The sequence below is a fragment of the Morone saxatilis genome, unplaced genomic scaffold, assembly GCF_004916995.1.
Source record: "Morone saxatilis isolate NCDOM2014 unplaced genomic scaffold, NCSU_SB_2.0 Contig22, whole genome shotgun sequence".
NCBI classification, from domain to species: Eukaryota; Metazoa; Chordata; class Actinopteri; family Moronidae; genus Morone; species Morone saxatilis.
This window is the reverse complement of record NW_023339785.1, coordinates 11,677,414-11,690,778: the sequence shown is the minus strand read 5'-3', so window position 1 is coordinate 11,690,778 and position 13,365 is coordinate 11,677,414.

Here is a 13,365-nt window from a genome sequence, read left to right as displayed (position 1 = left end):
CACACACACACACACAAACAGGCCACCTTTATGCCTCATGCTCTGACCTATTTTCTTCTTTTTTTTAAACATGGTTGCTGCAGCGGAGCTCTTCATTTGATGTATTGTGCAAGATGCATTTAGGTGTTCCAACACATCTATGACTGCATGTACCTCTGACTTTTTTGGTTTTGTCCTTTGCCTTGTCATAAACTGTATAGAAACTGACTCACAGTATCTTGTTGCTTCACCTGCTTCTGGCTGATGTTTTGTTTCAATTTGTTCTTGTTCCCACTCAAACCTGAAATTTGGGGAGTGTTTTCTGCAATTAAGCATTCCTACTCGTAGCTTCTGACTTATGATGATTGTTTGTTGACTGAATAAAATGAGCTCAAGTTACTGGGCGGGACTTCTTTCAGGTCTGTCACTGGAGCAGGCAGCTGTGATATGGCTGAGGTGTCATCTTGTTTGTTTTCCTTCTCTCTTCCTCTTCCTCTTCCTCACCTGGCTCAGCTCTGAGGCCCTACCCTCGGGTGCTGAGAGGAGTCAGTGAGCTAGAACATGTTAACAAGCACAGCCTCTACCACTGTATTGAAAGACACACACACGCTCGCTGCACAGGGGGTAACAGGGTGGGATGGGGATAGCTAGCAGGGCCAGTATTGACAAATTGTATTTGTTAAAATAACATTTTTAAAAAGAGTTTATCCAGTTTTAGCCCTTGGACATAAACATTTGGACAACAATTTTCTGCAGTAATTGTATACCTGCCCAAGTAATCTTTTTGCCTTAAAAGCATTTATAGCACATACACAGGACAACAGCTTAAAAAACTGTATAGCAAACTAGGTGCCTATCCTGTAAATAATGGTTTGTTAAATGTCATCTGGAAATTTCAAGTAACCCACAGATGGTTATATCTCAACACCTGTGCTTGTGTGTTAGAGAGAGAGAACGTGAATGTGTACTCAGCATGTTATACAAAATCTTTGGTGTGTATCTTCAAGAGTTAGCGTAGCTGTTATCAGCAGAGGAGGTGAGAGTGGTGTGTGAGGTAGGTGTGTAGTGGTACACTCCTCCTCTGTTCTCCTCTTCTCCACCTCCTCATGCCCTCTCCTCTCCTCCTCCATCTCTGCAGAAAGACTCATTAGTGCCGAGAAGCTGCTGAGGTAGCACACGGCTGCCATTGTGGCCAATCCAAACATCAGGTCCTTTCCATCCGAGCCCCCCACTTCAGAACCCCAACCAAATCCCATTTTCAGGCTCCGCAGCTGCCCTGCTCTGCCAGAGCACTTAGCCGTGTCATTCTATCCGGCTCTCCAGGCCTCAGAGGAAACAGGCCTGTTTTGTGCTTGGCAGTCTCTGATATGACTCCAGAAATGGAAATGAAGCCATGGATCTTCATTAGGAGAGGCAGGTGTCCACAGAGACCCAGCCCAGGTGAAGGAGCTGGGAGGGGGTGGCTCCGAGAGCTGGGTGAGGGGAAAATAGATTGGTGGGGGGGTTTTCGATCCTTAAAACCCAGTGATGGGCCTCCGTTTCCCCTCCATACACTTACACACACACACACGCACATACACACTTCTTCGCCATCATCCTCCCCGCCGCACCCCGCTCCTCCACCCCAGCACTTAATTGCCCATGTAATGAGCTGCAGTGAATGGGATTACTTGTGTGGAGGCACTTGAGGACCCTGTGCATTGGGGGCACCTCCTGCAGGCCCTCATCTCCAGGGAATACATTTAGGATGATGTTTTCTATGAAGCGCAGGGGCAAAAACCTCAGCTCTCCTCGCTGCATCTGGCCTAGTTGCATTAGGCCCTCCACAGCTTCCCCCTCCTCCCCCACCCTCTCACCCCCTCGGGGGCCTTTTGTTTCCTTAATTATTCATTACAGAGAGGTGGCCTTCGCTTTGAAACCTGTGGAGGTGGATGAGGCTTGGCGCTGACCCACGAAGCACCAGAGCATCCTGGAGCCTGAGACGTGTCTTTGTGACAGGACACCTGTTATTTCTCCATCCTCTATCAACTTTGCCCCCTCGCCTCTAACCACACATTAACAAATCAGTGGGGAAAATAATACCCGCACATCTTTGTCTACGTTAATGTATCACGTATGACATTAAGATGATGTCCATCTGTCCTTTCTATTTATTTGCTATTTGCTATTATGTTTTGCAATCAGTGCACTGAAGGAAGAACAAGATTAGTTTTAATGGCTACTTTTTGATTTATGCGCAAAATGCAAACTAAAGTAACAGTGCAGCTGTTTGATCAATATCATGTAAATCAGTGACACATTCAGAAGGCCTCTCCTTTGGAGGCTATGCAAATGTTATTTTGTGAGTTCTATAAAGTAAAACAGACTGTACTTCCCTGCTAATGTGTGTGTAAAGTGTGAAGGAGCAATCTTCATGGTGCCCAGGGCCGCTTCTCTTCTCACGCTGTTTTTGGTAAAATATTAGCCCCTGCCGCCCTGTGCAGGACGGCTGACAAATAGAGGCCTGTTGTCCCCCTTCTCTCACAGGGCTGAGGGTTAATGATCCCAGTTTCGGGGGGTTAAAGCCTGCCAGTAGGCCTTTCTCTCGCACCCCAACAGATGTTGCTAGGACTTTAATGTGGTTATCAAATCGGAGTGCCCTCTGAGCCCCAGGAGCTCATTGTGTGTTGGTGCATTCCAGGGCCTCGCCGTGGTGACAAGGCATCCTGGGGGCCAAGCTGGGCTCCCGCTGAGTCTTCCAGCAGCCCCTCAGAGCTGACAGCTAGGGCAGCCCCTCTCCCCACACCACCTCCACCTCCGCCAGGCTCTCTCTGTTTCTGCCCCTGATCCTGTCCCCTCAGTGTCATAAAGTCATCCTCCATCTCCCCTCTATCCCACAGTGGTTCTCTCTGTCACGCTGCTCTCACAAATAGGCCCACTCACTCACTCACTCACTCTCACTAACCCACTCACATTTTTGGTCACACACATTAAGCCCGTTTACACACACATATGCCAGCAGTGATTGCAACACACACATATGTGTTCTTACAGCAATGATTAAATGTATTTTAATATGTTTGCAGCGCTGAGATGAAAACAAAATTACCTGAAGCATGTCCATGCATGTGGATGGATTTACAGTCTTACATGCAGTGATTATTCTAGATCCTTTAAACCTTGCCGATCCCCGGGGGTTGGTTCAGTCTTTACAAATTTATTCTGTGCAACATTGCTCAAACCTGCATACTTTTATTTTAAATTCAAAGTGGAGTTGTCAAAGGTTTCAAAGATACCAAATATGTATCAGAATGTCTGGCAAACAATGACTCAACGCTCAAAATATTTAGAATATTTCAATTTGATAAGGTGCAGCCTTAAAAAACATGGAGTCTAGGGTTTGAAGATTCGACTATGTTGTTTGTACAACATATTCTATGAAGAGCATGCAGATACAGAATATATGTGATACTGTCAAATGGTGTGGAATAAGATTGTGTTTCCAACCTTAAAGCTACTTAAGAGGAAAGAAAAGGAAAAAAACTGTATGTTAAGGGGTTAAAGGAGAAGAAGGAGCAATATTCAATTTCAATATTTTGTGGCTATATGTAGGCTATATGTCATTCTCTTGTAACTTATTTCTTAAAGAGGTGCCATGTTACACATGTGAACAGAATATTTAGGGCAAGTGGGAATTTACACTTTAGACATGTGTTATAGTAGGCCACTAATTTTTCCTGTTTAGTTTTAGATAATGATCCAAAGATTTATACAATGTTCTATATAAACACAGAGCACAAACATTATGTGACAGCTCATTTGAAATTGAAAGAAGGTTGATTGTTTCGGAGGTGTCACAAATACCTCCCAGATGAATAGGTTGTGGCCTTGGAGGCGATACTGGAGCACTCGGGTCAACCTGGGCTTTCTCTGCTCTTCCCTGCATATACAGTATCAATGCCAGCAGCTGTGGGATTGTTTGTACACAGATGCAGGGGTGCTTGATGATAATTGCCTCGCAGCTGCACTCCGGGGCTGGAACTGGGTGTTTTTTTCCCCCTTAGTGGCTCATATTGTGTGTGAAGCGTTAAGAGCAGGAATGTGGGAAACAGTCGTAATTAAAGTATTCTGTAACTCAATTAAGGACTCTTCCCCCACAGTCCCCCACTCCCGCCCGCCAAGCCCCAACTGCTATCCTACACCTATCCCCAGCAAGAGGAGCTCAGAGTCCGTCTATATGAGAGACTGTGGCCTCTGCAGTCGCCTGGCCCGGGGCCTTTGCTGTTTAACTAATGTCAGGACTGGTTGCATTGAGAAAGGGGGATTTGTTACGTGAACATTTGAAGGGATAAGGGTATATGAGGTGGAGAAAAGACAGTGAAGTGGAATAAATGGGGAATTGCTGTTCCACAGAGGGCTGCTAACGTGGTTACCACTCGGAGGTGAGACACTCATTACAGCCATGAGTCATTTTTCATGCGCTGTTATCAACTCACTGTGCACAGAAGATGGATGGATAACAATTATGCTGATGAAAACCTCACATACCCTTATTGGCAGGAACAGAGCACTCCACAAAATCATTATATCATTTTATTTTAGTTGCTATTTCAAAATTCAAAAATCTAATTTTAAAAGACATGTAAACACATTTCAAAACCATCATCTGCTTTTATAGAGCTTATTAAATGTTTGAAAATATGCCATTAATATAACAAAATTATAAGGCAACAAAATTCATGTCCTTTGTTTTAATTTCCCCCAAACTGCTGCAGGCTGGTTGCTGGGCAATGTATCTGAGTACTTTGAACAATGACAGGCAACAATCAAGGTGCTCAATTAACTGTATAACGATTAAGACATCAATTACCAAATTGATTGATGAGGCCAAATGATCCGATTCATTTTCTCCATCAAGCGTAAAAATTGGGAGCAGCAGTATGGGAAAATCTGTTGATTAATGGTTTGAATGTGCAGGAAGCCCTTTGCCATAATAATATGTACAATTTAATATGATATAAAAGTGCTGTAAACACTTTTTAAAAGATACTTAGATTGGAATATGCGACAGAATTAAAATATAAGAATTATGTTTTAAAGAGACAATACAAACATACTTGTAGTTAAAAATAGCCCAAATGTAGTTTACATGTATCCATACATATAGTTTTTATTTACTTTTCTTCACCTTTTTTCCTCAAGGTTAATGTATCAGATGAAAGTATTTCTTTTCTCTATTGCCATTGATGCTGATGATGTTCCTCTGCCCCTCTAACAATAGCCAAAACAATGTTTGAAGAGCGCCTTGAGACCAGCTTGGACTAAGGCTTTAGTTTTTATTCTGTTCATGTTGTCAATGTGTAGAGGGATAATTGAAGCGATCCTTGACTATGGGATCTATTTATACAGAGCATAATTCCCTCTGTATTCAGGCATTATCATGGTGTCAGAACGAGCACAATGGCACAATAAGGTCAATATAATGAAACTCCAAAACAATATGGTGTCATTCGTATAATAAAAAGTGAGCCACTCGCGAATTGTTTGGTCTTGTAACAGTGGTTTAGTTATATTGAACTCATTGCAAATGGATAATAATCATAATATGATACATATATTGTCAAAAAACAAACACATTTTTGTTGTAACATCTTTACAATAATTATAGCTATATATACATCTGAAGGTATGACGTCTAAAACTCTTATCAAAGTATTTTGACGTTCAGTTGAAATGTAGGAAAATAATGCTTTTGTGATTTGCTATATTTCTTGAGGGTTTAAAGATTAACAGTGTCCACAGAAAAAAAACAAGCTAATATTTTATAGCACTTGTTTTGTTCCTGCAAATATGAAACTTCTATAAATTATTATTATTAAATACTTTGATTATTATTAGGCGTAACAGCTTTTGTATTGTTGGAATACAATTATAATTACCATTTTATTACTTGTACTAAATAGTCCTAGAACCTCATTTTATTTGGGCTGCTATGACTTCATTTCTTTATTTTCAGTTTTCTGTTATACTCAACAGCATCTGCAACCAAAATTACATCAGTTATCCGCTTTTCCCCATTAGTAATTTGACAAATACCCCCTTTATAACAGCCCCATATCATTCTGCTTGACTTTCCTCTGGGCCTGAATTCAGTTATTGATTACCCGTTCAGTTTCACTTGGAAAAGGTTGATAAAAGGAGGTTTTCACTTTCTCAATTTGATGTGACAGCTCCCTAACAAGAATAATGGAATGCGCCCATTCACAGGCAAATCAAGCTAATCCAGCGTGCCCCTCCACTCTCAATGGAGAAGTCACAGTCCTTCCCGGCCCATTCCATCACAAGCCTCTCTCTTCAGAAACCTTCAAAGTTAGCCCAACTCCTCCAAAAGACAACATCGCTCTTTGTATGCCCCTCTCACTCGCCATCAAATGGATAAATAGGTCGATAAATGTATACAAAGTCAGAGGGGAAACAAAACTGAAGCATATAATCGGTTTGTTTTATATGTAATCTGATTTCACTGATTCCCACTCCTCATTCTATTTGTTGATGATGGATAGATATTATCAGACTTGTTGGTGTGAAAACACACTGGTCTAAATTAACTAAATGGATTTTACAATCAAATAATAAATAAGAAAGACCCAAGCATTTTTTTATTTACATATAATTTTAAGTGTCAGCAAGTGTCTTTAGTAGCTGCAGCACGTGCGATATTAGTAATAGGTCTCCTGTTTTTCTTCCCTGGAATGCTGTGGCTTTCATTTTAATCCTTTTTCTGGGCAGAAACCAGGTGGCAAAGCAAAGGTGCGTGTGTGTCTGTGTGAGTCACATTAAGTAAGTAAGTGTGCAGGCTTGACTGAATGTCTTGTATAAATATGTGCATGCATGCATACGTGTGTATGGCAAAAAAGATACATTCCAAAGCAAATACCGAGGTGTCATTGCAATCCAAGCTATGTTGTAAGTTTATAGGTACTTTGTATTCTCTCACAGAAGCACTGTGAGTCTTACATTACACCATCAGGTGCAGCAGTAACACTAAAAGAGGCTGGAAAGCTTCAGAACAGTATAATTTAAAATATCATCTATTTTGCATCCACAGAAGGATAGGATCCTTTGATAACAGGCACCCTAGAAAAGGGGAAAATAACATCAATAAACTCAATGTAACTGTTGTTGCAGTGCGTATATTTACATTTTTAAAGAATGCTTCAAACTGTCTTCTGTTTTGGGTCAAGAGACTGCAGAGGTCTTGTTCACATTTGACTTAACAAGACTGAACAATGACTTTGTAAGACTTTGGTTAGACCATTAAAGTGCCACAGGTTCACTCCCATTCTTCCCTTTGCTGACAGAAAAGGGAGATTAACATGATTTTGCTTTATCCACCACATACAAGCCTCAAAACCATAAAACACAACCCAAAGACATCCCCGTCCTGCTCTGAATGTGCACTTGTTACTGCTCTCAATTCGGCTTTCAGCCCCCTCTAAAGAGACAAGGCCCAATCACAATATTGTCAAGGCTCTGTTGGTTTTCTGGTTCAAATCCTTGTTCACGCTGTTTGCTGAGTACTCATCTGCTGTGACAGCCTTCAGACAAACAGTGAGTCCTGAAAGAGGTCTCCCACAACCAGATCTTTCCTGCTGGGCAGCGGCTGAAACGCTCCTTTCTCTCTCCATCAAGTGGAACCCAGGCTATTGAGTTGGCCCCTGGGATCCCTCCATTGAGGTGGGCTATGGGCCAGTGCTTCGCCCCTCCTTACCCTGGGCCACCCTCATTCTCCCAGCACACCTGTACCCCTAAACCCCATCGTGGGAACCTCCTCGCTGCCTCTGCCACCTGAGCTGCTCACTGTGCCAGCATGGGCACATCTGACAACACCATCGGGAGTCAAAGCACACACAGACCAAAGATAGTCACAGCGTGCCAGCTTGATTGAGCTCTTAGAACTTTTTACTGGTAAACTGTCGTGCTTATTGAAGTCAGAGAGATTAAGGAATGTCTGCAGAAGTTATGAATCAAACTTGTGTCAGTTTGTGATCTATAGCAACCATTTAAGATTTGCATATCTGAGAAATACACTCACAAAAACACATTTCAAGCCTTAGATCATAGTCCCTGCTTACGCACAACCTCCCTCATGCACCCCTACCCTCTAAATCTCCATGGCACACTGCAAAAAATGGCATCAATTAATCAACATTCATGAACCGTTTACTTGAGCTCCCCTTTGTGTGCTGCAGGGCCTAATCCAGACAGAGACCAGGCTGTTTTGCAGCAGTGCAGACTGCGTCACTCCACCCTTTATGGGAGAAACCCATCAACTGGTGTTTCAGGGAAATGTCTCCCCCCACTGAGAGCCTAACCTTCCCCCTCTCTCACCCTCTTCCTCTTGTGCCCCCTCAGTACTCAGGGCAGGAAGCTCTATCTCTTAGAGGAGGCCATCCATCCATCTTCCCCCTTCCAGTCCAATTCACAGCCGCTCCACATGTATGAAGACATCTGTCCATATTTGATCAGATATTCCATTTTGCTGCAAATGATCCCACCCTCCATCCCCACCCATGAGGGAGGCAGCTATTTAAACGTGCTGATACTTTCCTGCATAATAACCTGCCAATTCTTTGCCTTGCAGAAGAAGCAAGTTTAATTGGGCTGTGCATTTAGAGCTCTTCTACAATTACACAATTACAGCGGAGATGCATTTCTGCACGTTGCGATGTTTGCCCCAATTTACTGCACTTTTCATACAGTTTAACTCTGGTTCCCTTTTCAGAGGATGCAAATTTGGCTCATTTGGCTTCAAATGAAGCATAATTGCTCATATTGAAATCTACACCTTTCTACAAGAGGTTCCTGCTAGTTAGTTCTCATTAAACCTAAGGAGAACAAAAATTCCCAATTCCATTTCAGCACACATGCCATCTGTATCATCTTGTGTTAAAAGCAAGGAAATTGGAGACAAAATGGATGCTGAGTGCATGGATGGAAAACTTAAAAGTCAGTTTGTTCAAGTTAGTCAGTGCAGAATAACCCTTTTCCCCCTGAAGTCTGTTTTCTAAATTTCTCACACGTAGCATGAATTGGAAATTTAGTAGGAATGTTTTAGTGAAAAAAAAAAGAAAACTAAGGTACATAGCTGATTGAAATTAAAGCTGTTTTCATTGTTTTCAAATACAGAATGTGTTTGCTGTGTGCAACCTGAAAAAGCATTCAATTAAGTGCAGCCTAATTAGTTCGAAAGGCATGTACGGCTGGCCTCTCCACATTCAAAAAACAGAATGGTGTGTCACCCCGACATGTGATCACCATCAAAGTGTTTTCCACTCCTTCCTCTTCTTTTATATCACTGTCTTGAAAGTTATAGAAAAAAACTCTTTTTCTAAAAGGCCCTCTGAGTCTGAAGTGGTGGCCTGAGCCCACTCCAAACAATGCCTTACAAGATACTGTTTAAATTCATATCCGCTCTTCCTTTCTTACAGGGGGACAACACAACAAACCACTGACCCACTGATACACAATTAGAAGTGATGCGGCAGTTAAGGCTACAAGCAACTCTGTTTAACAGTCTGTCTTTGACCCTCCACCATTGAATAAATATAATGCCCCCAATGAGAGTAAGACACTGAGGTGGAGTGAAAAGGGAGCTGGGGAAGATTTTAAGCCACACATAAGTAGTTAAAGACCTTTATAGAGTATAACACCATTATCCCTGCTGAATAAAAATAGGATTTAGTGTTTTTTCCACTTAATTTAAATCAAAAGAGTCCCCACCTTACATATTGCACTGGTAATGTAATGGAGAGAGACCCACAAAAAAGGCTTTGTGGCTCTGACACCTCCTATAGTGGGACTGTGTTGTCCTGTGAGCAAAAGGGAGAAAAAGGTTTTTCTTCCCTGCGTTGCTATCTGCTAACGCATTCTAATTGATGCTGCTGCATTCCTCCACTGGATGCATTCAGTGAATAACGAGCCTTGGACTGAATACCCATGAATTGGTCCCCACCAAGCAAAGCAGTAAAGCCTTTGCCCCCCAGCCCTCCCTTAACCTCCCACACCGCACCATCCAACCACTACCAGAGCAACCACCTCCCCCCAAACCTTCCCCAAATCTCCATACTCTAGCTTTACCGCCCATAAAGCACACTATTGTGCAGTAGAGTGCAAGTCCGACGAAAGCTACAAGTACTCTCTGGCCTCCAAAAGCTGAATCCATCACACAGACTGCGAGTGACGACCTCCCCCTTCACCACCAAAACGCCAGACCGTGTCCCCAAAAATAATCCTCTCCCGAAAACTTCTCAGTAACTTCCCCCACCACCCTCTCTCCTCTTTCTCCTTTCCCTCTCTCGCTCTCTCCAGCCCCAGCGCACAAAGCATCAATCTGTCTTCAGCCCCAGCACCCTTGGCCCTTTGTCCCATCTGCAGGTGCCTCTGAAAGCACCCACGGTCGCCCCAGCCTCTGCGCACGCCACGCCTAGTCCAGGGACAGGAACTGCTGACAAAGGCCCAGTGTGGGAATGAGGGATGCGTGGAGGGAGGGAAGGGGGTGTCGAGGGGGGCTGCTCTAAGACAGATGGCTGGGGAAGTCTACCAACTCCTCCACAGGGGCTGTCAGTTTAAATTCAGAACTACGAATGAGACACACGAGGGAAGAACCAGTAAAGGAATGCCCACTAAATTCAGCAGCTACTGTACACTTTACTAAAGACCAGCACATAGAACCAGCAGAACTCTCTGGACATCAAATACAGCCGTCTGATATAATTCAAATGCTGAAAAACAAATTATTAAAAAAAAAAAAAAAACACTCTTACCATGATTAAAAACACCTTATATGTTTATCCTCCACTCAATATATTCTCAATAAATATTGAGTTTCTGAAACAGTTTTAGTTCTATTAGATTAAATCATTACAGATTGTCATTACCCATTGAGTCTTGCTTTCACTTTAAAATAAAATTTAAATTTTTATACAATTGCCATGTAACACTTATTCTATTTATATTATTAGCACACAGCTGACCGTACTGAAATACTTTAGGACATACAGTACATATATCTTTTGTTTTGTCATTATTTTTTAACATCTATGAAACTTTTTTGTTGCGTATTTTATGTGGTGTCTTGTGATGTTTTTGTATTCTGCATTCACTTAAGGATTTGAATACTAATATCTTACCAAATGCAACTTTTGAAAGACGTGTGTTGATGTCTAACAGTAACAGTTTCAGTCTTGAACAGCACTTACAAAAACTAAATGGAATTAAATTAAATATTTGACTGCAGTATTAAATAAAGTATAAAAAGCATTTATGAAAAGGTAACTTGAGACAAACTGTAATCAGCTCTACAGCCTTGCTCCACTTTTCTTTCCTCAGTGCAACAAGTTTGTTACATCTCATTGATATTACTGGGCTGCCACCATGTGGACATACATTGAATTACAGCGACCAGTTGATAGATGGCTGTCTGCACCTTTAATATGCTTACAGTAGTGAATCAAAGTAAATCACCAAGTAGCATGAATAGATCACTGCTTTCTGGCAATATTTGACCATGTGGTAATCATAAATCTCTTTATATGTTTAAAAAAAAAAATGTATTGATTGTGTCATTCTTTGACTGTAATGCAAGGCCAGCTCAAGATTTACAATGTAGATGAATGTAACAATGATAACTTCACAGGTATGAAACCCATTCCCTCTGGCTGAAGAAATTGTAGTGCTTTTTTGGAGTGTTTGTCATTTTAGCTCAAGATCAGTGACATCCTACTACTACTTTTTTTTTAAAAGTCCTGTAGAATAGAAGTTGACACAATAATAATAATAGCACAAGTGGCTGTGGCTGAAAGAGACCCTCCAAGGAGAGGAATGACCAAAAGCTTGAGAACAGCTATGGAGATTGTGGTGAGATTATTTTCTCAACCTGAATTCTATTATAATAAATGAAGTTTAAGTCTGGGCCTGTATACTAGAAGTTTGTAATATGCTGATCCCATAGTATATACTGTGTACGGTATATATCTTAATGCTGTAGAGTTCTGCAGATTGCCTTACCCTGTGTGAAACCCAGTCCTCTCAGCTGACTCAGTGCTTCGACCTTTCTGTTAAGGACCGAGGAAAAGAGACCATTATTCTCCAAATTCAACAGTGAATGAAACATGTCTTCATTTGGCCACATGGTGGCGATAGAGTCTAACTTTGGCAATGGCGTGACAGACACTTCCTCATTATGCAATCATCACATTTCTCTGCCTGCTTTTTTTTCTCTGCTTTCATTGGTCCATTATAATATTGACACTATAAAAATAAGTTCCTCATCCTTTCTTCTGAAACAGGTTTTAGAGCAAAAACATTACCTTAATGTACAAACTCTCTAAAACGGCCAGTTAATATTTTTGCATCTTGATATACAACACACATAATGAATGTGCATATTGTAACCTCCACTTATTTTACACACACTTCAAAGTCAAAGTAAGATAAAACTAGCTACAGTTCAATGTGTACAATATGTGTTGACAGTGCTGTGACTTGGTTATTTAAGCTAGCTAAGTGGTTTCAGTCAAAATGTAAACATTTACACGGGTACTTAGCCTGTGTTGTATGTGTGTTCTCTGCACCACATCTGGAAAATACCTATTATATTACTCATGCTGATTACTTCCTGATTTGATTAATGTGCATTACATGACACACGTACTGAAACACAGTATGCAAACAGGGTGGTTCCTAAAAAGTCCCCTCCATTTAAAAATATGTTTTTCTTCTTGTTCATGCAGAATGATGTCTGTGCAGAGTTTGACACTAGAAGGATGTTTTTCACATTCATCTGCTGAAAGTGTAAAGTTTCTCTGTGCTCATTGAAAATCAAGTTTTTAAGAACAGGGCCTACGAGCATGATTCGTGACATCACAAATAGTTTGGTCCAGAATGCAACTTCTACAAGTGTGATACAGTGCACATACACTGAACATTAATAGATGTCTGGTAGTACTGCTAGCAGTCACTGAACCATATTTGATTTGTTAAAGTAAAAACCAGCAAAATCTTAATGAATGCTATTTAAATGTGACTCTTACTCTTACTTACTTTGTGACACTGATACTTTTAAGGTCAGTTGGTTTAACTTTGTAACTAATGTGCTCTTTTTTTTGGGTCAGGGCTGACAACATTTCCCACTAAACATAAAACACAAACTATGTGATGTTTCAGAACACAATTTCGCACACTGACACACAAAATCACGGTGAACTCAGCTCACTTAGCTGGTGCGCTGATCTGATCTGATCTGAAATGTATATGTGCATTTTGGAGCCATGTAACTACACTTCCTCAGTTGATCTGCTTGTTGTCAAAGTGACCACATTTCATTTCTAGCAAGGATGTCACCGA